This window comes from Camelus dromedarius, chromosome 7 (assembly GCF_036321535.1).
Source record: "Camelus dromedarius isolate mCamDro1 chromosome 7, mCamDro1.pat, whole genome shotgun sequence".
Lineage (NCBI taxonomy): Eukaryota > Metazoa > Chordata > Mammalia > Artiodactyla > Camelidae > Camelus > Camelus dromedarius.
The window spans coordinates 40,863,938-40,891,000 of NC_087442.1; the positions used below are offsets into that span (position 1 = coordinate 40,863,938).

The following is a 27,063-nucleotide window of genomic DNA, read 5'->3' on the forward strand; positions in this document are numbered from 1 at the left end:
TATTTCACTCAGAGAATATGCCCAAACTATCACATATTCACACTTGATAAACAGATATTTTCCTGATTTAAAAAGCATAAAAATCTTTCCTCCCTATGCATATTCTTGAGAAACTTCTAGAACATCTGCTCCACTAAAACAAGGCAACAAATAGAGAAGAGGAAAACAAAGAGAAAAACACCAAGATCAAGAAAACAAGATCTCTCATAGGAGAATGGTGAAGGGACCTCCTTGGATATTTATGTAGCAGGTCTAGAAGGTTACTAGTCCAGACTATAAGAGGAGAATAGAGGGTTCAAGAAGGGAGAGAAAGAGAGAAGGAGGGAAGTGAAGGCAAAGGAGGGGAAGACAGAGAACAGAGAAGACAAGAGAGTGGAAGGGAGGAGAGGGAAATGGAGGAGAGGAGGGGTTAGCTGAGGAGTAGGGAGTGAACTGATAAGGTTTCTCCATGTGTTTAGTAGTATAGAAAACTACTGCATTTAGACAGTTTTATAATTCTTCAGGAAGAACTGATAAGAACTTAGAAAATTAAGTAAGCAAAAATGATGAGGCAATTATTAACTATGAGACAAATACACAAAAGGAAATTAATCCATAGTCATAAGCAATGAGCATCAATTTAAGCAAACTGTCATTTAAAAACACACTCAGAAGTTGGAAGGATAAAAGCGAGGACAAGCGATACATATAAATCCTCATCTTCCATAACAGGCAGTTAACAGTTAACATCTAAAAAGAATTAAAAACAGGAATACAGGCACACTGTTTATAAATACGGAAGTAAATGTTACAGCCAATAGCTATAGGTGTTAAAAAATAGTTGCCTCCAGAAAATAAAAATGGTGTTGGGGAAGGTTGAGGCAAAAGAATAATGATTTTTATTATTAGACTAGAAGTACTATGTGTTTTCAAAATACATACGTACACTACCTTGGTTTAATTTTTTTAAACTATTTTAAAGGAAGAGCATAGGACACATCAGCCTAGCGAAAATATTTCTGCAGGAACACATCTCAATGGAAGCTGTGGGCTGCCCCAGGCCACTTCCTCAGCTCTTTTCCCCAGACTGTCTTCACTTACAACAGGCCCAACTAGAACTGGCTCCATTGTTCAATGAATAATAAGAGAGGATTCAATATGGGACCTAAGTATTGAATCTCTATTTAAGGAAAGACAAAAACATTAAAAAGGCAGATAAATTAGACAATTTATGAAAGTAACTCAGGAAAGAGCTGTCATAGTTCAGGAAATGAATATAACAATAAATCTGAAACAAATAGAAACTAGAAAAAAATCAGAAGGAAATAGAAAAAGCTAGTGATAACATCACTGACATGGAAAGCAGACTTACGGAAAACAACAGAGATATAGCAGGGACTTGAAAAAAAGATGAAACGTATAGAAAACAAAAGGCTGCTTCTCTCAAAGAAGAGAATGAAATCAAAGATGAGAATAAAATTATAAAAGATAATTTTAAAAAAAGAATCCTAATGAACACCTAGACAGAAAGATGTCTACGATTGATGATGAGAATGGCAGAAATCTTAATGGTCTCAGAATTCTCCACAGACTAATACAAAGAGTTTATTTGGGACACATTTAATGTGTTGGGGTTTGGAGTGGGGAGGAGGGATGTCGTCAGAACCCTTAGACAGGAAAAAAGTGCAACTCAAGAAACGTATCCTCAAATATTCAAAGTCCCAAGATCCAACCAAGAGATTAATTCAAATTAAGAACTCAGGAATGGACAAGCTGTAGTGTTTTTTTTATAAAAAACAAAACAAAACAAAACACACACACACACATATATATACACACACAATTGCTAGTACACCACACACATTTTATTTAATAGGTGTAAACAACTGTAGGAATTATTGTTAGAATATACATATATATATATATAAGAGATAGCAATAATGTAAAAAATGATGCAACTAACAATAACTGGGATAAGAATGGCATGATCCTGTCGTGCATAAACAGGACAAGGGAGACTGAGATGGAAGAAGAGAATGAACAGTAGAATGAGCTATAAGTACAGAGGTACTGAAACACTAATGTTATTCTTCCCTCTCCTCTACCTTGAAGAACTTTTAAACTGTCATCAAAATCCCACTCAGGAGTCACCTTTCTCCAGGAATCCTCTAAATGCTTCATAATGCTTCATCTCAAAGCTGATTTAATTATTCTCTCCCTTTATATTTCTTTCGTACTTTGATGATACTTCTGATATTGCAATATATAGCACATGGCACTCTAATTACCGATTTATGTGTCAATCTTCCTTACTAGTTTTAACGTTCTAGTGAAAATACAGACCTTGAAGTCCAAAAGATCTAGGTACAAACCTGGGTATGTAGTTTCTGCTATATATAAAGTATGTGACACCAGGGAAAGCAAGTACATAAGCCCCTGAGGTCTAATTTCTTCCCTGTAAAACATAGAGAATATCACCTACATACTGGCAATCTGATGAGGATTAAAGATTACGGTGCCTGAAACACAGAAAATATTCAATAAAAAGTGGCCATTATTTATTAAAATTATCCCTTTTTCAAATTTAGACAATTCATTTATTCTTTTTAAGTTCTTAAAACAGTACAGTTCTAAAATGACACTCCAATGGTAAAATTCCAATCCTTTAGACTGAAGAACTTCCTGTAATAATTCAATTGAGATGTTCCTGCCATATCAGAGTTACTTTTTATAGTAAAATAAACAGCAACAGTAACTGTGAATACCTTATCCTTTTCCACTCTGATGATTAAGGCAAAAGAGATTCCTCTTTACATCTCCTGTGACCCAACCCTACTTTGACTTAGTATTTGTACATTGTTTCCTTCCTCCACAAGCAAAAAGGATTGCTCCTACACCTGAGTCTAGTAAATACACTAGGCCCTCCCTATTGGCAGGTTCCACATCCATGGATCCAACTAACCAGGATCAAAATATTGAGGAGGAAAAAATATTCCAGAAAATAAAACTTGAATTTGCCATACCCTGACAACTATTTACATAACACTTACATTGTTATTAGTCATAATAAGTAATCTAGAAATGATTTAAAGTGTACTTAGATTATATGCAAATACTATACCATGAACAGATTTTAGTACTCATGGGAGTCCTGGAACCAATCCCCCTGCAGACACCAAGGGACACTATACACCAATGAGCAGGAAAAATAAAGGCGAGCTTTCTATTTTGTTTTTTTGAAGACAGAAAAATCTGCACCCACAGTCAGAATTTGCTGGGGGAAACAGAAGATGAGAGTACCACACCTATTAGAAGATTTACCTATAAAATCATCACTCTAGCAGGGAGGATATAGTTCAGTGGTAGAGTGTGTGCTTGGCATGCATGAGGTCCTGGGTTCAATCCTCAGTACCCCAATTAAAATAAATAAACAAATTTAATTCCCCACCTTCCCCCAAAATAAATAAATAATTTTTTTTAAATCATCACTTTGCAACTGCAAACAAGTCCTCTAAATGTATTTGCTTAGTTGGTAGCTATAAACAAAATAAAGACACCAGGAAGAGTCACACTGGAGAAGCGATTGTCTCTACCACTACCAGAATTCAGAGAGAAAGAACAGGAATATAAGCTATGCTGGCTGCTATGGAGATACAACAGACGCCTGACTAGGACTCCTACTTCAACCTTTGTAATAATCCAAATATTCTGCCACTCCCCCAGGTGTGCCCACCGTTCTATCCATCCCAGCGGTTATGGGTGTTCTCTACCCAAAGCTAGCACTCCAAGTTCCTCCAAATCAAAACTATTCACCTATACCTTCCCTTAAACAAAACTCTATTCCTACCAATCTCAATTAGGTGATTTGACTAATATAAATAATTTCTAGAAGGAAACAACCAATAGGCTTAAAACTCCCTGAGGTATATGTGCATTGAGTGTGACGAACAATGGAATAAATTAACACAGTCATATATTCAGGCGATTTTTACAGCAGGTAACCTCAATTTGCTACACCAACTCCATAAAGTAATACAAAACAGTAATTGCCATTTCCTGTCTTCAATAATGAAACTGAAAGAACATCAAGCGAAAGGAGTCTACAGACTGTCTTGGTTTAAACTGCTCATATAAAGAGAAAAGCAGTCTAAGTGCAAAGAAATCAAAAGTGACAAAACTCAGCTCTTCCAATTCCTTAACTATCAAGCTATCTACCACAGCATCCTGGCTCGAGATCATCTTTTACGTTACTGCACGTGCACACGCACACACACACACGCACACACCCTATTCTCCCCTAGACTAGGCTTTTCTGCATAATCACTATTATTCTAATACAAATTTGGTGTAGGCAATTTAATCCTTTTCTTCCAACAGAATATACCCATTCACACCTCTAGGCCTTTGCTCTTAAGTCCACATATCTTTTCTCTTATTTATTAAAAACCTATTCCTATCCCTTCAATTTCAGATTAAGTCTCACTATTTCAAACAAACCTTTTAAAAGAACTCAAAACCATGTCCTTCTCCATCCTACTATATTCCATTTACTGATAACAGTCATTTGATACACAGCAGCATCTACATTTCATGTGTATATTTTATCTCCCAAATTTGATAATACCTGTGAGGCAGAAATTGTATATTCTCCTAAGTATTCTATTCCACCACCCTGCCCCAGCATCCAGCTAGCTCTACAGTCATAACTCAACAAATATCTCAATACATCTATGAATGAATTGTATGGTTGGCCTAATTCTATAATGGCACAACTAAAGGCAGATTAAAAAATTCTAATTACTGGTAATTCCGACTGCAATCAAACAGAGACCTAAGCACTGTTTGCAAGAATAAACTGCATTTAAAAAAAAAAAATTCAGTTTAAGGATAAAATTGTTATAAATTTGAAACATGCCAATAAAAAGAAGTAAAAACATGCCAGTAAAAAGAAAGGCAAATAAAGCAACTTCCATAAGCAACTTTTCATACTATATGGCACACAGCAAAAGGTCTAGAGAGTAAACTGAGGCGATCTCATTTGTCAATAGGGTCTGCTCAGAGTTTGGCAAACAGGACTATCTGATTTGAAAATTCTCAGAAAATGCAAGCCAATTTACCTAAACAAAGAATCACAGGCAAGATGAGCTGCAGACTATCTTCTCTGTAACTATCATGGTGGTCTTATGGAAAAAACTTCTGCTACAAAAGAAAAGATGCTCAAGAAGCCAAAGGGAAAGTTAGGTCAAACCTTTAATGTTTAAAAATGACAGTTACTTAATGAAGGACAAAAATATCTCTAAGAAAATTTAAATGGCATGATAGAAAATGTTCCCACAACACAATGTAAGAATACATTCTTACCTTGCTTAACAAGCATATTTATCAGATTAAATGTTTAAATATTTAATCCTATAAATCATCAAAAATAATCTTTGAGAACCTACAAAATTAACATCAGTGTATATCAATTTTCATAACAAACATTCCTAAAAAGTTTAGTTTATTTCAGAATATTTTAAGTCCACTAGGGAAAGTCATTATTTTCTACCATGTACCATTTTGTGACAATTGTTTCTTTATTCTTTTTTCACATAGTATCTTTTTAAAAGAACTATTTCTGATGAGAATAAAAAGAGAAAATGAATGAAGCAATTTTAAGTAAAAATTATGATCTATTTTTTTTTTTAGTACCAAAGCCATCAGATTGCCTATTATGACACATAGTAGATATTCAAATACTGGAATGAATGAAAGGCTAGCTAAAGAAGTATTATTTTTCATGTTATACATCAGCAGACTGAAATGATTCATAAAATGTTCTTTAAGTGTACTTTAAATATACCCTGCAGGTTTCTTTGTAGTTTAAAAAGGGGGGGGGGGCAGTAATTTCTCTCCCCTTTTTTGGTTCCTAATTTTAAAAAATACTTATGGGTTGGGCATTATATATGCTTTATGCTAGGAGCACCTAACAATGCCCTCAGTGTTGTTTAAAAAAAGCCACTTCTCCATGTTCACTATAGTTATTCCTCCACCATTTAGAAACAACTTTACGAGACTGTAAATGGGCCCTAAAGGAGCATCCACTCTAATCTCCTTTTACAGTTAAGAAAATTCAGGGAAGTAAAAAACAAGTCAGCAGTAAGCCCAGAACTAGGGCTCTTTTCATTACACTCTCCAGTCCACTCATCTACTAGATCGCTCTCATAAGCATCTGTGACCAATTAAACTTGCAGTTTACAATACCTCATACATACAACCATTATAGGGGATCTTTTCTGAACTTGTTTTCTAGGACAAGTGATTCTTGTGAACAGTGGCAAAATTCTACAAAATTAATGGCTAGGATTAAGAACACACACCAAGAACTGCAAGCAAATCAAAATCCATATTGATATCAAATCCTAGATACCTTAACAAATGTACTTCCCATATTTGGGAAACTATTCACAAACCCAGAAAAATCAAGTACTGGAGATTCAATAATTTTCCTCTACCAAGTGAAAATCTTTTGCAGCCACTGTTTAAATCATAAAATGCAAGAATAACATGCATAAATGTTTGTCTTGGGCATATTCATAACACTGCAAAGATGCTCATCTTTTCATTTTTGTTTCCTTTTATTTTTCATTATTTTATTACTGCTTTAATTGTCTTCTAGCTTATCAATCAACTGTCAACTTTTTTCCCTTAGCTTTATTTCTCATCTGTATTTTGGCTTTTATATTGTCTAGATTATTTTAAATACATATAACCTACAAATGTGATAGATTAACTATGTAAGATCTCAACAGTGGGTCACAACTGACAGTATGCTTCTCTGTCACTGTAATTTGTGTGAGCCCTTATATATAGAAAGTAATTCCGATATAGAAAATTACAGCTTTATTAGAAAATAAAGATCTTCAGCAACATGGGTATTTTCTCCGGGAAAACTGACAAACAAGGTTAAGTATTTCTCTTTTAAATTTGTTCGACTGAATTAAGAAATTATTCCATCTTACAAAAGAAGGCCAAATAGAATACAACTGATTGCTCTTCTTAAACAGTTGGAAAAGGGGAACAGAAGATCTAAATAGTATTCAGAATGGTAGAAAAGTAAACAAACTATGGTAGTATGTAGCAGGTCAGCTCCCATAGAAAACTAAATAAATTCCATGTGGCAATATAAACAAGGTGTCCCTAATTTACAATATAAGAGAATATGCTAATGATAGTATAAGGACCTAGGGATCAGTGGTTTAACTAGTACAAATGAATCTTGTAAAATTCAATGTATTGAACATCTTCTGTCATCAGAGAACTTCAAAATGGCCACACATCTTACTGGGGGAGGAGGGTAGTGAAACAGGGCACCAAATGAGCAAAACATGGACAAAGGGAGGTAATCAGTTTTTATTCCTCACTGATAGAAACAAGTTCACTATTAGAAAAGGAGGAAACCTCAGTGCCAAGAGTAAAAGTCTGCATTCTTGGGGCAATTTTAGAAATCTGACTAGATACGTGTCTTAGTCCATTCGGGTTGCTGTAACAAAATACCAGAGACTACAAATAATAGAAATGTATTTCATATAGTTCTGGAGATCAGGGGGCCCCCTTCCTGGTTGCAGACTTCTCATTTTATCCTCACATAGTGAAAGAGGCTAGGGAGCTCACTGGAGCCTCTTTTATAGGTATCCTTTTTTTTTTTTTTTTTTAAAGGCACTAATCCCTTTCATGAGGACTCCACCCTCATAACCTAATCATGTCCCATCACCGACATAACCTTGTGCATTAAGATTTTAAACATATTAATTTCAGGGGTTGGGGGACACAAATATTAAGTCACAGCAATATGCAAGGCACTTCTGGAACTGAGCTTCAACAGCAGTCAGTTTATTCATTTTTATAACTAGGACAGTAACTTCTGCTGTGGAATCTTCCCTCAGCTGGGGGATGAGGGGAGGCAGAGGATGGAGTAATGGCTTTTGCTCTGGGAATTCACATATTAGACAGAGAAAAGCACCTCTGAACCACAGCTTCTCATCTAAATCACAGTACAGCTCTATAATGCCCACTAGCCTATGGTGTCACATGTAACATATAAGCCATATGCTAGTTTTGTTGTGGCTCTAGATTAGCACAGAAATCAAATGAAGAGAAAAAAATTTAAATAACTATAGATTTGAGAATAATTATTACAATGAATTCTAACCACTATAGTTAATAACTTTTTAACCCTCATTGGCTTAAGGCAAAATATTACAAAAAATCTGTACAACTAAAATTCTCAGTAAGCTCAATGTCCCAGAAGAGTTTGCTTCTAAACATACATATTCCAATTCTCCTGAGTTGCAGAAAGCATCCGACCACAACTCCAGAATCAGTATCACCTTGGTATGTATAGCCCGCTTGGCTTATAAATTTTTATCACCTGTTTCACTTCAGATTCTGTCTGTAGGATATACATACTGTTCCTACCATATTAGTACGTGTTGTCTTACCATGTTTTAACTATTCCAAAAATGATTTACTAAAGGTTCAGCTGAATTTTACTAAAGCTCTTAAGTCTTTTCAAAATGTAAATAAAGACAAAATTACAACTGGTACAGTAACCAGACTTCATCAGACTTAAACTTTTTTTTCAAGTACTACAGGCAGCTATAGTCTCAATGAAACTGTTAGATGTCTTTAGAACTTTCAAATACAAATATAAAATATACAAAATATTTGACCAAACTAAAAAAAATAAGGAATGATTTTGAAATATATCTTCATGTTTCACATAAAGATTCCTACTTCCCAGCACCATGCCAAAGCAGAGTAGACATTCAATAAATATTTATTGAATGAATGAATGAATAGCTATGTTTTCCCTCTAATATAGCCTTCCTCTTGCCCAAATCTGAAGATAAAGTATGGAGTTTTTTCTCTCCCCACAGTTCTCTCTTTAGGGCTCAAATTAATAAGGGCAGCTCTGAAGAGCTAGCTAGACTACATTTGTAAAGCACGGCTCACTTATGTTTCTTTCTCTCTTCCCCCTCTTCCTCTCTCCCTCCTTCAGCTTTCCCCCAGTCCCCCACCAGCACGGGAACATGAACACCTACACACAACATGGAGATTTTCCCATGCTGTCAACTATCAGAATTTAACCTAAATCAAAGACAAGGGTATGTAAAACTTAATTTTTTTAGCAAGTAGGAGCAGATGAGGTGAACAACAGTTCACCAAATAACTATGCAACAGATCACCAAATAATTATACAATAGTTCACTGAGTAAGTTACTTGGTGAACAATAGCTGGTGCTTTTCTAATGCTGCTTCATGTAAAACCACATTTAAATGGTTTAATGTTCCACTCAGCCATAGAAACATCAAAGAGAAGCACACATGAGGCACATATTCTTCTGATAAATAATCATAGTATAAATTCTAATTGACCATAAAAATGTTTTTTAAAAAAGATCAGGGAATGATATGCACATTACATTCTTAGAGGACTTAATTTTTAATAAAATCCTAAAATTTTTAGTGTGCACTTTGCTTCTGTGGGAGATAATCTTTTATCACTTACCCTAATCAACTAAATTTTAAAATCTTTAATGATCCCATTCACTCACATGGAATTAGAGGCTTAAAGGATTCCCCAAGAATAGCTATTTAGAAAAAAGAAAAAAGGTTAGGATCCAACTGGGAAGGCTTAAAAAGGAAGAGAAAGTACACGGGCCTGTTGTACTGGCTAAAGCAGAACTGTTAAAACATAGGTGGGAAAATAGAAAGATACAGCAAAGAATAAAAATAATGCAACCTCTCTTCTATAGTTCTATTTCCTTCTCACTATATATTGCCCAAAAAAGAAAAAATATTTAAATTGGAAATGCAAAAAAAGTTGAAAGAAAAAAACTGAGCCACACATTATGTACAGGAACAAAGTATACCAAATACTTTTATTTTTAACCTTTTAGAACTAGATTTCAATTATATTTGTACCATCCTGGTCTATTTTACACTTGTATAAATAAATCCACTTTTCCCATGTACCAATATACTAATCTGAAATGCAAGGGAACAAAAATAATTAATAATGGAAACAAAATTATAATTTAAATAGTAGCCAAATATTTTTAATTATTTAACATTTTATTGTTTTTCTTAAAAGTAATATAGCTTTAATGTAGAGATTTCTTATCAACAAATAAATGTTAATAAAGTGTGTGAAAATTTAACATAAATCTATATATCACAAACACTACATTCTTAACCAAATAACTGTTTTTAGATACCCAATCAAATGAAAAATGTACCTAGCAAAGCTTGATAGGATTTTTTAAAATGCTTTTCTGGCAACTGGGGCTTTAAAATCTTAAATGTGTTTGGCTAAAAGTATTTTCTGTTATTGTCAGTAATTTAATTTTTAAGGTCACCATGAAAAATGAAGAGATAATTATGAAAACTAAACATACATTAACAGTTTAGTATCACAATTAAAATGTTAATTTTAGCAGTTGGGCACCTGACTGTAATCAGTATTGATTTTATGTAGATAAAACTCTGCCCACTATGTTTGTACTCAAATAATCTGACTCAGTGTATGTCATATTTCCTAATACCACGCATACATAATTAAATCCTCATGACTTATATCAAATTTGATTTAGAATTAAAGGCCTGAGGGGGAGGGCATAGCTCAATCAGTAGAGCACCATGCTTAGCATGCACAAGAGGAAGGTGGTCCTGGGTTCAATTTCCAGTACCTCTTCTAAAAATAAACAAACCTAATTACCTCCCCCAGCCAAAAAAAAAAAAAAAATAGTAGTTTTAAGAAAAAGAACTAAAAGGCTAGTTCTATAAGGGTTTTCAAGTTTAGTAGAAAAGGTGAAATCACTAGTATATGGTATTCCAAGAAAAGCAAAGGCCAAAAGAAATGGCAACTCCCAAGTACAAATCAAGTTCCTTACTACTACAGTATAACCCAACTCCACTTTCTTACTACATTTGCAATAGTCTGACAAAGTTACTGACTTTCTTTCCCATAGGGGCTGACCTCTGGAACTACTTCTCATTGGTATGGTGTTAATTACCTCCTTAAAGATACAGTTCTTCAGGGAATTCATTCTGCATTAAATATTTCCCCAGCTATACTGAGTTTGCTGGGAGTTCCTCGTTTCTATGCATATTCCTGTCTCTTGGGTCCCCTCAACTTACAAATGTAAGAATCAAATAACAGCATTACAGACTTAAGGATTTATAAATCCTTAGGAATGAAAAGAATTAACATCTAACAGCCTATTTGCTATTTATCTTAAAAGTATCTTGTAAAGAAACTACACCTAGGGTAACTGACAAACTATGAACACAAGGCCAAACACCCCTGCTTTTGTACAGCCCTTGAATCAAAAACAGTTTTACATTTTTAAATGCCTGGAAAAGAAGAAACATAAGGATGATATTTTGTGACACAAGAAAATTATATGAAATTCAAATTTCAGTGTCCACTAATAAAGTTTTATTGGAACACAGCTATGTGTATGCACTTACATATTTTCTATGGTTGGCTTGACATTACAGAAGTGACAGATCAAATGGCCTGCAAAGCCTAAAATATTTATTATCTGGCCCTTCACTGAAAGTTTGCTGATTCCTGGAGTAAGCTATTAAAAACTGTTCAGAATGTCTGAATATTTGTTTCAAATAGGGAGCTATGAAAACCATTTTGCAAATTTTGGTTATGACAAAAACTTTGTAAGCTGCCAGTGAACTTGATTAAAAAGTTTAGAAATATGAAACAACTGAAGAATAATGATGATGTTCCAGTCAGGCCAGTATTATCACTGCTTCCCTGAAGCCAAACCTGTTTTTCCTCAGTGCATCACCAACCTGATAGGTTTTACCTCCCAAGTACCTGTCAAATTAAACCTCTTCTTTAGAGCTCCATCACTCCTCTGGATTTAAGCTATTCTATTTTTTCCTGGATTATCATAGTAACGTCTATACATATCTGCTCTACACCTCCCCTTCCCCAAACTGCTTCTATAGGCCATCTTCATAATGCAAACCTGATTTTGTCACTCATCTGTTTAAAATGCACAGAAACATTTTATTCATTATACAAAGCCTTGTATTGTGTTTCCTCCCAACTCCAGCCTCATTTCCCTCTCAACCATTAATTGACATTTTTAAAAACAACATATATTACATATTACCTGTATCTGTAGTTTCTTAATCAGCATGAATTAGTATTTAATTTAACTACAATAATGCAAAAAGCAGCCAAATATTACTGAGCACCTTTTAACATGCAATGTTAGAGTATTTAATTTTTGCCTTCTCATCTACCTGGGAAGTTACCTATACTTTCTCTTTTATCTAACAATAACCAATATAGTAGACCCATTCAAAAAATACTCATGCCTTGATTCAGAATAATCTCTGTTCGGTGCCTAGTCTAGTCATCAGCTTGGACATCACTATACACACTGAATTTTATCAGATAAGTATTGAGTTGCTAAGCACTCAAAAGATTTTCTTATCCCTAAAAGCAAAACCTATGTAATCAATCATTTGAAGAAACCTAAATTTCTGACTCTGTTGCTGAAAGAACAACATTCAGTATGATTATCTAACTGCATACAGAATTAGAAGAGTGCAGAGAATGTTGAAAGACTAAGTTTATTCAAAATCTCACTCATAATATTCCAATGACAACAGTTTATAAATTGTGCTTTGTCATTATTTTAGAATTTGTACATTTTTAAATATGATGTTGCTCTTTTTAAAATAGAAAAAGGCCCTCTAAAGACATTATCATTATGTAAAGAAAATGTAATTCAGATATGCACATTTGTGTATATGGGGTGAAATGACATGGTATCTGAGATTTGGCTTAAAATTTTTCATAGAAAGGAGACGTAGCAAATATGGCAAAACATAATTAACTGGTAAATGTGGATGATGAGTATATGAAGCTTATTAGTTCACTGCACTATTTCTACTTCTTGGAATGTTTGAAAACTCTTCCAATAATATTTTTAAAATTCCTCAGTAAACCTAATAAGTCAATTTTTTCAGTAAATCTGAAAAAGCAAAATTCAATTGCAGTTAAAAGTAAAATCAGGAAATACCGAAATTCTAATTAAAAAACTAAAACTTTGACAATATTGTTATAGAACAAGAATTGACTCTCAAATACTGCCAGCCTAAGTAAAAACTGATACAACTACATTGGCAAACTATTTAAATAAAGCTGAAGGTACACACAGCCTAAGATTCAGCAATCCACTTCAAGGTATTTATCTCAGAGCAGGGATTCTCAAACTTTAATGCATGTAAGATTCACCTGGAGAGCTTGTTTCGGTTCCTTGGACCCTAGAGATTCTAATTCAGCAGGTAAGGGTGTGGCCGAAGAATTTACATTTCCAATACGTTTACAGGTGACAACAGCAATGCTGCTAGCCGGAGGACCAGAAGTTGAGTTACTACTGTCCTAAAAAGATCTGTGCACATGTTCCCCAGAATGCATGTTAAAATATTCACAGCAGCAGTGTTTATAACAGTGAAATGCAAACAAATATCCAACAATGGAATGGTTAAATAAATTGTGGTATATTCATCGAACAGAATGATGAAATTAACCACAAGTATTGAAGGGTAACAGAATATGCCACTTTGGTATATTCATTATTTTGAGCTGTAGGCACTTGAAAAACAACCACCAATGCAGGGAGAGGCTTCCTCTGAACTCCTCTCATCTGAATAAAGACATCCTCCAATTCAGTTGTCAGAATTCAATTGTTAGAAATCCACCCTCCTCCCTCCCCCTGCTAGGAATTTCATCAACCAGGGAAGATGGACTCTTATCAGAGGAGAGGAGACTAGAAGAGGACACCACAAACAAACTCACAAACTATCATAACCTCTCATCTGTTCTTCTAAGGGCCCTTCATCTTTCCTAAAAATCATTTACTTCCTCTGAGAGACCAACATCCCACCCTCTTTGCCTACTGTGACTGTGTTTAAGCTTGAATTCTAAGCCATCTTAGAAAGTTATTCATTTTTCCCTGGGTTTCCTTCATGTAAACATAAAGCACACGTGTTAATAAACTTTTGTTTTTCTTGTGTTATTCTTTTATTACTAGAGTCCTCTCATACACTACACACAATATAAATGGATCTTACAAAAATAATACTGAGGAAAAGAAATAAAATCCAAAAATAAGAGTATGATTACACTTACATCAAGCTGGCAAAACTAAAGACATTCTTTAGAATTGCAAATATAAATGAAAAAACAAAGAAAAGCAAAGAAATGATTACCATAAACGATAGTGATTATTCTAGGAGAAAGAAAGGTTTCATAATCAGAATACATAGGGGAGGGTTTCTGGGGGACTGGCAATGTTCAATCTACTTCTGGACACCGGTATTCATTTTGTAAAACTGCTTTTATTTTTTTATTTTTTTTTTCCCTTAATGGAGGCACTGGCAATTGAATCCAGGACCTTGTGCATGCTAAGCACATGCTCTATTACTAAGCTATACCCCTAAGCTATACACCCCTTACCCCCATTAAGACTGCTTTGTTTTTAAATTTCATTTTGTAAAACTGAATTCTTCTGTTTTATGCATCTTTCTTATGTATAACAACCAAAAAAAACTTTAAGACATTTTCTTTGATGATGAGATTTTATGAAAATGACTTCCCAAAGTTTACTATTTGAATCTTAGTGCTCTAAATCTAGTCTCATCCTTTTATTAATCAATTAAATTGTATTTCATAATCTAAGCTAAAAGAATTAATTAGGCTTGGAGGTAAATGCAAATATCACTAAATTAAAAAACAAAGTTTTGAGGAAATAGCATGACAAATAGATACTGCTGTGCTAAATCCTAAAAAACATATTTCTACCTTTTAAAAATAATTAAAAGGCTCAACTATCTTAAAATTTAAAAAGAGAATTAAGGCAACACAACATCTGATAGCAAATTTAGCAGCGAAGAGTCAACAGATAAAAGCAGTATCATTTACTGGACATGGACTCAGTTTCTAATTCTGCCCAAAGATGATAATAGTAGTTAAGTTTTTAACATGTATAGAACAGGTATCTAACTGGCAAGATTTGGAAAGATCCCAAATACTGTAGGAAAAATAAAAGTACAGATGTGAGAAAGATTTTTCTCCTTCCCACCCCAAAAAAAAAACAAAACAAAACAAAACAAAAAAAAAAAAACCAGCAGAAAGAAGGGGGAAAGGAGAATGCAAGCTCCAAGAAAAACACCACTATGAAACACAAAAACAATGGATGCCATTTGACACAGCATGCAAGGACAGAAGTACCTCAAAACTTAAGTTCATCAGTCTACACACACACAAGGCAACAATGGAAACCTGGGAGACCACAGAGACCATCTGGAGTCTACAAAGTTTTCACCAACATAGGTGAGGGTAAAAAATTCCTCACTAGGTCAAAAACTTTGTAAATCTTATTTAAATACTTACCATTAAACTACTGGTTCCAGAAGGAATAGAGGTAGCAGAGTAGAAAAAAGAGGGAAAACCAATCAATACTAAGAATAAAAACTGGCAAGACAATATCAACTCTAGGCACCTAGAATAAAATAGCAAATAAATACAAAATATGAGGTTAAGCAGCCAATTTTCTAGTAGTACTGAGTGGCGGGTTGTCAGTGCTCCCTTCTGCTTCTTATTCCTGTTTTGCTTATTATTTGGACATAAGAGTTACTGAATAGCTATTCTAAAAAGCAGCCTTGGAAGGGCAAAGAAGATGAAGTCTGTAATTTTTTACTAAGGTCAACAAGTCATTATGCAAATTAAATTACTAGGGGAAATAAGAACCTTTAAATTCCATTCTATAGCAATTGGACTATCTAGTATTTTAGGAAAATCACTGAAGTTTATCCAGAATATATCATACAACCAAAATAGTGGTTTAACATTTCAGTGAATAAAACAGATGTTTTTCTGATCATAAGGATTTTCGCTCACATTTGCAGAGCACTTTACTAAGAGCCAACAAGCAATTTGCTGAATGCTACATTACCTCATCTAATCTTCAAAACCACCACATGAGGTAGGTACTACTTACTATCACCGCTTACCGAGGAAATAGAGACTGAGTATTTAAATGATTTGGCCAAAGTCAAAAAGGCTCAATTACAGATCCAAAAATGTAAACCATTATACTACAGAGTAATAAGTAAGCAACTCAAGAGTAATATTTTCACAATATTTCAATCTTATTTTCTTATTCCTGTAAGTGCTAAAAATATGTATGACAGATCAATGTAACATGAATCACAAGTTTTGTGGATAATTTCCTAATTCACTGATTTTCTAAAGTACCGGAACATAAGGACACCAAATATATGAGTAGGAAATAATTAACAACACTTTAATCTTACCAAAAAAAATACTAATCATAAGCAAAAATACTAGAGGAAATAATGTTTCTTAGTGTTAACTGGTCAACTTCATCTAAGCAAACTGCTATAAGAATTAAATCAATCAAACCCCCTCTTCTGTCTCTCCGTTCCCTCACCCCCCACACACACACACGCACGCACACACACACGTCCAGGTTAAAAAGGACCAAAAAAGTATATTCCATCTTGCTATAAAGAACTCAATAAGTGAAACTAATGGCTTACAAGAAAGACATTCTGCCTGGTTGTATTTGTTATACAGGAAGATTTTTCTTCAAAATATCTTTAAATAACAATGATTTGAAAGCCTAGGAGAACAAATTTGCAAAAACACACCTACATACAAGTAAGAGCTAAATAAAAGGCCTATCTTCCTTTAAGCTTAAGATATGTTTTTAAAAAACTGAGTAAACTAGTATAAGTAGATCTCCATTTCCCTAAGAACAGTTAACACTTTATCCCTAATACTGGAAGGCCTAAAACATCAGAAAATAAGTACATTTACAGAGATGAAAAGCAATCGGTGTATCAAACAGCAAAATGTCATACCCAGTGGTGTTCTGGTAAATGTTTTAACAACCACTTTCCAGAGGGGAAAAAAATTCTGATTTTTTTAGTATTTGCTGATTTCCATAGTATAAACTATGTCTGATTTTAAGCTACCAACGTGTCATTACCAAACACAGAATTGGGAAGAGATTGTTACATAGTATTTCCATCATTCAGATACTGTTAATAGATACTGTCAATAACCTCAAGAACATGTTAATAGAAAAATGTAATAAAATAACTAGGAAATGGTGAGTTTTAAGTATTATCTTTGTTCAAAATATACTTTAATTGTAAATTTATATAATTTTAATTATGGTGGCCAAAATCCTGAATTTATCAACTCCAGGGAGAGCTGGTTCCAGCACACCACTGGCATAACAATTCCCTTTTTAATTCACCGCAGTCCTTTATTTTCTCACTTTTCTTTTATATTTTTTTGGTGGATTAGTAGGGAATAAAGTTGTAATATTTTAATCTTCAGTGCTTTCAATGATTTCTTCCAAGCCTATGTAAAATTCCCCTAAATTCGTCTATTCTTTCTGTTCAGTTAAAAAGCCCCACCCCCTTGCCTCTAAACTTAAGAGACTGGTTAACATTCATTCATATTTTTCTCCAGTCCTGACCACAGAAAAATGAGAGCAATAGCCAGTTGCATTTGCTGAAAGCACACTTCCCCCAACCTAGTCGCCTGACATAAGCTGTTTTTAAGTTTCCTAAAAGACCAGAACAATTTACACTTACACCAGTATCACTAACAACCCCTATCACCTGCATGGTATGTTATTACTACACTACTTTCTGCCAATCTGACAGGCTTAAAGTGCTATCACATTACTACTTTAGCTTGCATTTCCCTAGAAAGCAATCTGGCAAAATCTCCTGAATTTAATAATAGAGAATGCTGTTCCCGGAACAGAGTGAAACAGGTACTTAGGCCAACTCTCCTAATAGAAAGAACTCAAAATCCAGGATTGAAAAAAAAAAAAAAAGTCTTAAAAACATTAATGAGCTGGCAAGAAAGATACAAATTCCTAGGCCAAAAAAATGAGAGAAGGCTGAAAACCCAAAACAGTTGAGTGAACAATAGTTAGAGGCTTTTGCCTTGAGTTAGGATACCCTCAAATGTCTACAACTTCACTATTAGGGTAAATTGGAAATAATTCTCTTCTTGGTAAACTGAAATTCTCACACTGTAACATGCATCAGAATCACCTGAATGGCCTATTTAAAGACTGCTGCTGCCCCAATATATAAAATTTTTATAATTTCAATGTTATTTTTGACCAACTGTATATTATTAGCAACTACAGTATGTTTACTATCTAGAGCTTGATGGCAAAAGGAAATTTTTAGTGAAATTTAAAGTATACTTATATGAAATTTAATGTATAAGTACTTTAAAATACACACATACATATAAATACATGAAAAGGAGTATAAAGTGACCAATGAAGACTTTTAAACATAAAAGTATGATACTCTAGGGCAAAATTCTGTGGGGGAAATAAAACAGAAATATGATTTCAAGGTGAAAAGGAATGATATAAAATTTACAACAATTACAGACTAGCCTATTCATGGATGTTTTAAAGGATGCTGGCAATCTCAGTACACTAAGGTATTTATATTTTTATTCCATTGTATAAATTTAAGAGTGATATAAGTATTTTAAAACAAATACTTTTGTGCTCCCTGCGGCAGCACGTAAACCAAAATTGGAAGTATAGAGATTAACATGGCTCCTGCATAAGGATGACATGAAAATTAGTGAAGCAGCCCATTTTTTTCAATAAAAATATTTTTAAAAATAAAAAATAAAGAAAACTCAAAATACAACTCAAAAAAACTTTTAATATTCCTACAACTAGAACCCTTGCATCTATTTAAACATTATGATAAGAAAAAAATTAGATGTCAACTTAAAAATGTGCCAGGAGTTTATATAGTTTAAAAGATTATTTAAGAGCTAAAAAAGCAAAGTGTAAAAACCACTGCCTCAGAGAACTTGTGCACATGTGCAAATTCTCAGACCCTACCTCAACTTATTGAATCAAAAATTCTGGGGGTGGGGGTGATTCTCACACCCACTAAAGTTTGAGAGCCATAGAACTTCAATAAAGGATTAATGGGGAAAAAAAAAGTCAAATTACTGTGAAATTAATTTTGGAAATGCTGAATTAAAATGAGTTAACCAGATTTCTTCACTGCTGAACTTTGTTACCAAACTTGCTTAGCTTACAGAACTCTCTCTCCCAGAAGAATCTTATGGGACCAGTGTCCAATAGGATTAAATTCTCAATGATACTATCCCAAAGTAGATTTTGCTCCATGGGGCCTGAGGGCTAAGAGCACACACCTGGAGTCAGAAAAACTTAAGTATGAATCTGAGCTTTGGAAGTATGAGTAATGGTAGTTCAAGAGTAGTAACAGTAAGAATAGCAATGATGACACCATTACCAGTTCTGTTTATAAAAGGTATACATTGCTATAAAAAAATATGACAACACATAAGAAAACAGAATAGCAGTATTCCTACTAGTCACAGATAACCAATTTTTGGTGTATGTGGACATTACCTCTGGTCTTTTTTCCTTATGTACAGATATATACACGAATTTGGTAACAAAATTACCAAAACAAAATCTGTAATATTTTACGCTTGTTTTTATAGTGTTATATATTTGTTTCCAAACTATCTATCCACTAGACTATGTGCTTCTTGAGGACAGTAGTGTTTCTCACCTTTGCATTCCTAATACCAGAAAGCCTACCTAGCCCACTGCAGCTGGCACTGAATATTTTTTTGACTGGGTGAATAAGCGACAAAGAAAAATCAGATACACAGACTGTGTGTGATAGTAAGAGAACAGTTAAACTTTCCTCCACACTCAATTTTAAAGCCAGCTAAAATAGAAAAGAACATATAAGTCCTGTGCTTTGGCCTTGTAGTTCACTATCACACCTTCATACATAGTGTAAGGAATATTTTTCTCCTTGCTACATGACACTAGTTTCTTTTAAAAAGCTTTAAGACATTAAGTATGTGGATACCTAGCAAAGCAAGAATAATGTCAATGGGGTGGTAGACAATTTGGTCCCCAAAAGACCTCAATTTTCTGTGGAATAAGCTTGTCAGATTTCTCAAATTCCTTTAGAGTTCTTGACTCTCAGAGGAAGATTGCTTTCAGAACACCAAAATGCTGACAGAACCAGTTTACCACCTCCTCTGATAAAAGTGAAACCACCTCCTTCTCTGAACAAGCAACAGCATGCCCCTTTCTACAAGTATCATTATGACTCTCTTTAGTGCACTAACCTACAAGAGGATACTTCTCTAGGCTGCTGTCCTAATCATTTGTACTTATACAGCAAATTTAATTACCTTTTTGGAGTTTGTAATAATGGGAACTGCCTGCACAAGTATATTCAAATACAAGACACAGACATGTATTTTTCTAAAGCCTCATTATTCTTTAGTCTATCCTGGGAAACTGAAGCCCAAGAAAACGAAAGATGAAGGTCATAAAGCCAGTTTTATTGACCTCAAAGTAGAACTTGTTCTCACCATAAATATTAATTTAATATATCAAAAGTGAATGCAGCCAGCCATGCCCCAGACTGCTTTTAGGAATTCTAGTAAAGCCTTCTTACTAGCTTTTAAAGAATACTCTTCCCCACAGACACTAAAGGAATCCCCTGGCTGAGGTTCCGCCACCCTAGTAACCTTTCTCAATCCATGTAGCTTGATACATGCATCATACAAAAGATGAGCAGATCCTTCTCCTGTTCTCATCTTTGGTGAATATGGATTCATACTCGAGACTTGGTATAGTCTATCCATCTTATCATCACAAAAGCTCTAAGAACTCTCCAGAAAACTCCCCTTTCTGGTTCCTCTTGCATAACACTGGAATTTCTATTAGGTGCAGCTGTTATTTTGGATTACAGTTCAATTGTACACAAAATATAATCCTTGACTCATTTATACTTCCTGAAATCATATAGGAGAAAAAACATAGGCAGAAAGAAAATTATATGTCTTGCCACTGTCTAATTTTTTAAGATTTAGACTAAACCAAAAACATAATAAATTCCCAACTCCTGCGTATCTGTTCACCACTTCCCTATATTCCTTGGACAAGTTAAATTTCTCCCATATTTGAAAATACTGATCCTAAAAATAGTTTCCTCAACTTTATCCTTTTATTGAATATTGACAATTTGCAAATAAATTGACCACTATATCCCACTTTGATATAATGAATACCAACTAAAACATTCAGCATCATTCAAAAACTTTGCCAATCAGATCATTTAAAATTAAAGAATGGACGAAAGGAGGATAAATTTTAAGCATTAATTTTGAAATTAAGTTTCCCTTTTTTTGAGATATTTATATATTCAAGTGTTCTACCATATATACCAATATATCCTTCACTGGTTCAACACTTTGGGTATTCTTACCTTTAGTGTCCATACATTAGAGTACACTGCTATTTACTTACGAGTGGCATGAAGGGGACAGAGAAAATGAGAGTGTCAAGATAAATTTTCACTAACCTTTCCAATGTCTCCCATTTCTAACTTACTTTACAATTACCCCAAACTCTCAACATATAAGAGTACATGTTATGACTCCACTTACACGAAGCTCAAGAACAGGCAAAACTCAGGTATGATAATAGAAATAGGTAATATTAATCAGCCTCTTGGAAGTAATATGGGAATGACTGGGACGGAGCATAAGAGAACTTCTGGGGGTGAAGAGAGTGTTCTCTATTTAGATAGTGTGTTGGTTACATACTGTATTGCCAAGTGTATTTGTCAGTACACTTAGGATCTGTGCATTTCAACGTATGCAAAATAATCCTAAATTTTCAAAAAGGGGGAAAAGTATTTGCTTCCTTTCCACAAAGAGAATAGTTCTCAATGATGATAAAATTAGAGAAGACTCAGAAACAAGAAAATTTAAATAGTTAAAAAAAAAAAGATTGAGAAAAGAAAATGACAATGACACAGCTTGATGAAAACAAGGTCCACGTTACATTCACCACTACTATCAGCCTCTAGTATATAACAGAAGCATAAAATTTCAAGTATAACATAACTATACAAAAATATCAGAGAGCTTTACAAAAAAAGTTGAGAATTTAAACAGGAAAAAAATTCACAAACCAGTGGTTCTTAAATCAACTTAGAGTGATAGGCCCCTTTGAGAATCTGATGAAATCTATGGATTATTCCTCTAGAAAAATGAACATAAACCACAACATTTTGTATGTAATTTCAAAAGCTTTACGGGCCACCTGAAGTTCATCCATGAAATCCTCTGGGACCTACTGACTGTAAGCAAAGGATCTCTTTTTACAACTAGACTTGATTTTAACATTTAATCTGAATAAAAATAATAGGTGACTCTGCTTTGAATCATTCAGTACACTATAGCAGATGATCACTGCATTTTTTTTCTTTTGTTTGTGGGTTTTTAAAATTCTACCAGCACACTCATTGTTTCATACAAGATTTGAAAAATATACCTTTAATCATCTTTTATATAAGGAATTCCTCATAACTTTTAGGTGCAATAGCTATTAGCTAATTAACATATATGCAAATTTTTTAACAGTTCAATCTCAATCATTTTTCTTTCTCTCCTACTGATAACATATTATGTAACCAAATACACTGCATTCTCCTTAATAAGGATATTCAAGAGTTATCATACTGTGGCAGGCAGAATGATGGCCCTCCAAAGATGTCTACAGCCTCATCCCTGGAACCACGTTAGGTCACATGGCAAAGCAGACAGAATTAAGGCTTCTAATCACTGATCGTAAAACAGGAAGATCATTCTAGATTACCTGGCTAGGCCTAACTTAATGACCAGGGACCTTACAACATTGAAGAGTGAGGAAGAAGCATCAAAACCAGAGAGATGGCAGCGTGAGAAAAACTCGCTTACCGTTGCTCGCTTTGAAGATGGAGGAAGGGGTCATCAGCCAAAAATTGCACATTGTCTCTAGAAGCTGGAAAAGGCAAGTAAACTGGTTCTCCCTTAGAACCTCCAGAAACAGCCTACCAACACTTTGCTTTGAGTCCAGTAAGACCTATTCTGTATCTCAGACCTCAATAACTATAAGATAATAAATGTGTGGTTTTAACTCACTACACTTATGGTCATTTGTTACAGCATCCACATAGGAAACTACTAAATACACACGGTGAAATGAGAAAAAAGCACTGAACTGACTGAGTCATTATGAGTTATACCACTTAAAAACCAAATTTCTTAACTCTCAGAGCTTCAGTTTTATTTATAAAGTGGAGAAATTATGTTTTCAGACTCTTGCTAAGTGTTACTCAAAGACATAATTAGAGCATGTAAATATGCTTTTATACACTGTAAAATATCTACGGATGTAAGCTAGTAATATTACATGAAAGCAATATGAACACAGTAACATTCATACTGTCATATTAAGATATATTCAATACATATACAACTAAGTTCTAAAAACAAAGTTTCATTAATATTTATTGGAGTTATTTACAATATGTGTTTCTGAAAGTTTTATGCCAATAAAATCAGCATTTAAACTTCTAAAAAATCTCTTCAATGGTAAAATTGTAAATGGGAAGAACTAAGTCTTTTGCTACATACTTCTATATTCCATAAAGAACACACCATATAGAAATTTATAGAGATGCTATACGTATAAAAAATTATTGTTAATAGAGAATTTAATATGTATAGAATTATGCCACTTGGAGTTATGGACAATTCTAAATCACCTTTAATAAAACAGAAGAGAGAGAAATACCATCCACAGAATTTTTTTAAGTTAGTTATTACCACTGGACTTCTCCTATCATACTGCCACAATAAATATTCTCTTCTTCTTACTCTTCATTATTCTTTAAAGGAGTTCAAATGTTCCCCAAAAATGGGAAAAGAGACAGACGGGGCCTATTTAATTTAAATCCCTATGCTATTAGACCCAATATATCTAAAATAGCTAAAAATCACACAAAAAAATCTTGCCATTAATAAAGGCCCTTTTTTCTTCATTTGAAGGGAGCAAGACTTTTAAGTACCATTTTAATAATTTAAATTCAAAACCCTGTACCATTAGGACTGACACGATAAATCTAATTCATGAAAATTTAATCTTATTGACTTAATCTTTAAGTCAATAACCTGGGAGGAACTATTTAAAACATATAAACAGCCAAAGACTAATTTGTAGAATATACAGTAAACTACAAATCAATATAAAATAGATGAACAACTCAAGAGAAAAATGGGCAAAGTCACTGAGTAAGCAACTCAAAAAAGAAATATACATGGCTAATAATAAACAAATGTAAAAATACTCATTTTCACTAGCAATTAGGAAAAGCAAATCAAAATTTTTCATCAAGTAACACAGAAGGAAAAAGAGTAATATCTAATACCAACAAAGCTATAGAAAATTTAGTATTGTCATATAATAGTGCAGGATATATAAGTAATGCCTTTGGAGCGGAGTTTTAATATCTACTAAAAATTTGCAACCAGAAAATTCTACTTCTAGGAATCTGATGTATAATAAAGATTTTGTCTGGTGTTGGTTTCTGGGTTCCTGACACAGAACTTCTAAAACCCTTGGAATCTTCCAGTGATAAAAGTATCTTCATTATTTATGAACCCCTTTGACCTCATCTGACTTTACGCTAATAAGATGATTCAAAAAGAGGGCTAGTCACCAGAAAGACCAACACGTGAGAAAAGGGTTGGTGGCCTTGAGCCAGGCTAACCATAGCGGAGGAGAAATGCAGGTGGCCTAGGGACTCTCAAAGTGTGGCTGACATCTGAAGTGAGGGCAGTCTTCTCAGGACAGTGCCCTTAAGCCTCTGGAATCTGACACTAATTCTACACCGTTGGTGTCATAATCATATCCGTCTGGGAAAACCTATACAAATGTACACATTCATAACGATGCTTATCACAACATTGGAAAAGTATGAACATCCTAAATGCTTACCAACAGAAGAATACTGAAATAAACTACGGTACATGCATATTCTGAAACAGTAAGTACACAGTAAAGAGTTATCTCTATATCCTCCCACGTAAAAACCTCTCAAACACGTTAAAGAGAAAAAAGCATGTTTTAGAAGAATACAGTATGACTACATTCTTGACAATAACAGCCTCCCTTGCAAAATTACTTACAAAGCAAAACTGGTTTTCTTTGTACTTATAAATATGTAAATAAATGTGTTAAAAAGTTAGGAAATATGCATACAAAAATGATGATAGTGACATCTGAGGAGAGAATGAGATCACTAGAAGAGGACTGCAAGTGACTTTCATTTTATCTGAACTGCCTAAATTTCATAGAAATGGATTCATATTCCTTCTGCAATTAAAAAAGAGGACTTACAGTTAAAGATGACTATCTGAACACACTTATCAGCCCCTGTTCAGTTCAAATATCTTACTAAAATCATTAAAAATGTATTTTTAAGGGAATAAGCCCATAAAAAGGATAGAGAAAATGGGGGGGGGGAGCAATGCCATTAGACTATAGAAGGAAAATAAATGAGTGGTAACTTTCACTGCAGAAGTAAGAAAGCAGAGAAACAACCTGATTTACACCAGGTCCAAGAACTGGCAGGGATGAGAAGAGGGTTGAAAAGAGCAAGATTCACGGCAAGTCTGTGTAAGAAGCAGAGCTCCCAGTTGTCTTCCCTGACTTCAAACAACTAAGCAACTGTTCCTTCCCAAACCTGGCATTAGACTAGAGGTTTGTTATTTGGAGAGGGAAGTTTCTGGACCTGGGGACAAAAGGAATCACTAAAGAAAGAGGTATCTATTGATACTGAATATGAAGATTAAATCAAAGTACCATAGAGAACGTTAAGTATCCCAACTTTCTTCTCACCCTGCTCCCAGAACACTGATGCAAAAAAGAATGTCCTCCAGGCAAGAAAAGAGAAAAAGCCATTGTGGAAAATATGACCAGCCAAGAGAAAAGACAGTAAGCTACTATTCCTTAAAAAAAAAAAAAAAAAAAAAAAGGGCCCAGAAAGATGACCTTACCTGCAGAGGGAGCTTCCAATCAGCTTTTCAGTGCCTTAAAGAATGAGTAACCAGCCAAAGATTACCAAACATCTGAATAAAGAATCTAATGAAAGACTGAAGCCATACAAAGAGAAATAGCAACTGGGAAGAAACCGAGTGATCAAGAGGGAAAAAAATATATGTGCACAAAAATATGTATCATTAATATTCTTAGATACTGTACCTACAAAATAAGAATGAAATTAAGAAATTCATTATAAAAAGAAAGCTTTTAGAAAGTAAAAAAGATTACAGAAACAAAAATCAACTAAAGGGTTAGAAATAAAGTTGGGGGGAACCCCTCCCCTAAAAGAGGCTGAAAGATCAAAAAAAGAGAGACAAAAGATAAAGCAGAGGATCACTCTAAGTGTTCAACTCTTATTTAATGAGAAAAGAAAATGGATGAAGAAATAATCATAGAAGTATTTTTTTTAAACTACCAAAAAGACAGACAAGAGTTAGCAAACTGAAAGGGCCTGCCAAATAGGCAGTACAACGGATGAACAGAGACCCATTCCAAGACATATAATAATGAAATTTTATAACCCTAGGGTAAAAGAAGATCCTAAAAGCTTGGTGTTGGGGTGGGGAGTAGAGGGGAAGGGAAGTTTCATACAAAGGATCAAAAACCAGAATGACATGAGTGTGATCAACCAGAAGCCAGAAAGCAACAGAGCAACACATTGAAAATTCTGATGAAAAGTAATTTCAAACCTAGGATTCTATATAAAGCCAAACTATCAATCAACATTGAGAGGAGAAATAAAGTATTTTCTTCCAGACATTAAAGTTTCAATGTCTTTTATTTTACACACATTCTTTCTCAGTAAGGCAAAGAAGACTGTGTTCCACTAAAAACAGTGGAGGACAAGAAAGAAAAGATACGAGATCAAGGAACTAGGAGACTTAACCTGAGAGGCAAATGAAACCCCCAGAATGACAGTGAATGGAGACCTCACCCAATAACTAATTCAGAATAGTATTGGTCAGAAGGCCCCAGAAGACACTTT

The 27,063-nt window shown here is 34.1% G+C and overlaps 1 protein-coding gene and 1 non-coding gene across 3 annotated transcripts in view; one reads left to right on the plus strand and one right to left on the minus strand.

Annotated features, from left to right (window-relative positions):
- The window catches only part of ZNRF2 (zinc and ring finger 2), a 91,047-nt gene that overhangs the window by 51,203 nt on the left and 12,781 nt on the right, over positions 1-27,063 (minus strand). The window lies entirely within an intron of this gene.
- LOC116154171 (U6 spliceosomal RNA) lies at positions 18,633-18,734 on the plus strand. Its single transcript, XR_004138053.1, has one exon. It is a non-coding gene; the product is annotated as a U6 spliceosomal RNA (small nuclear RNA).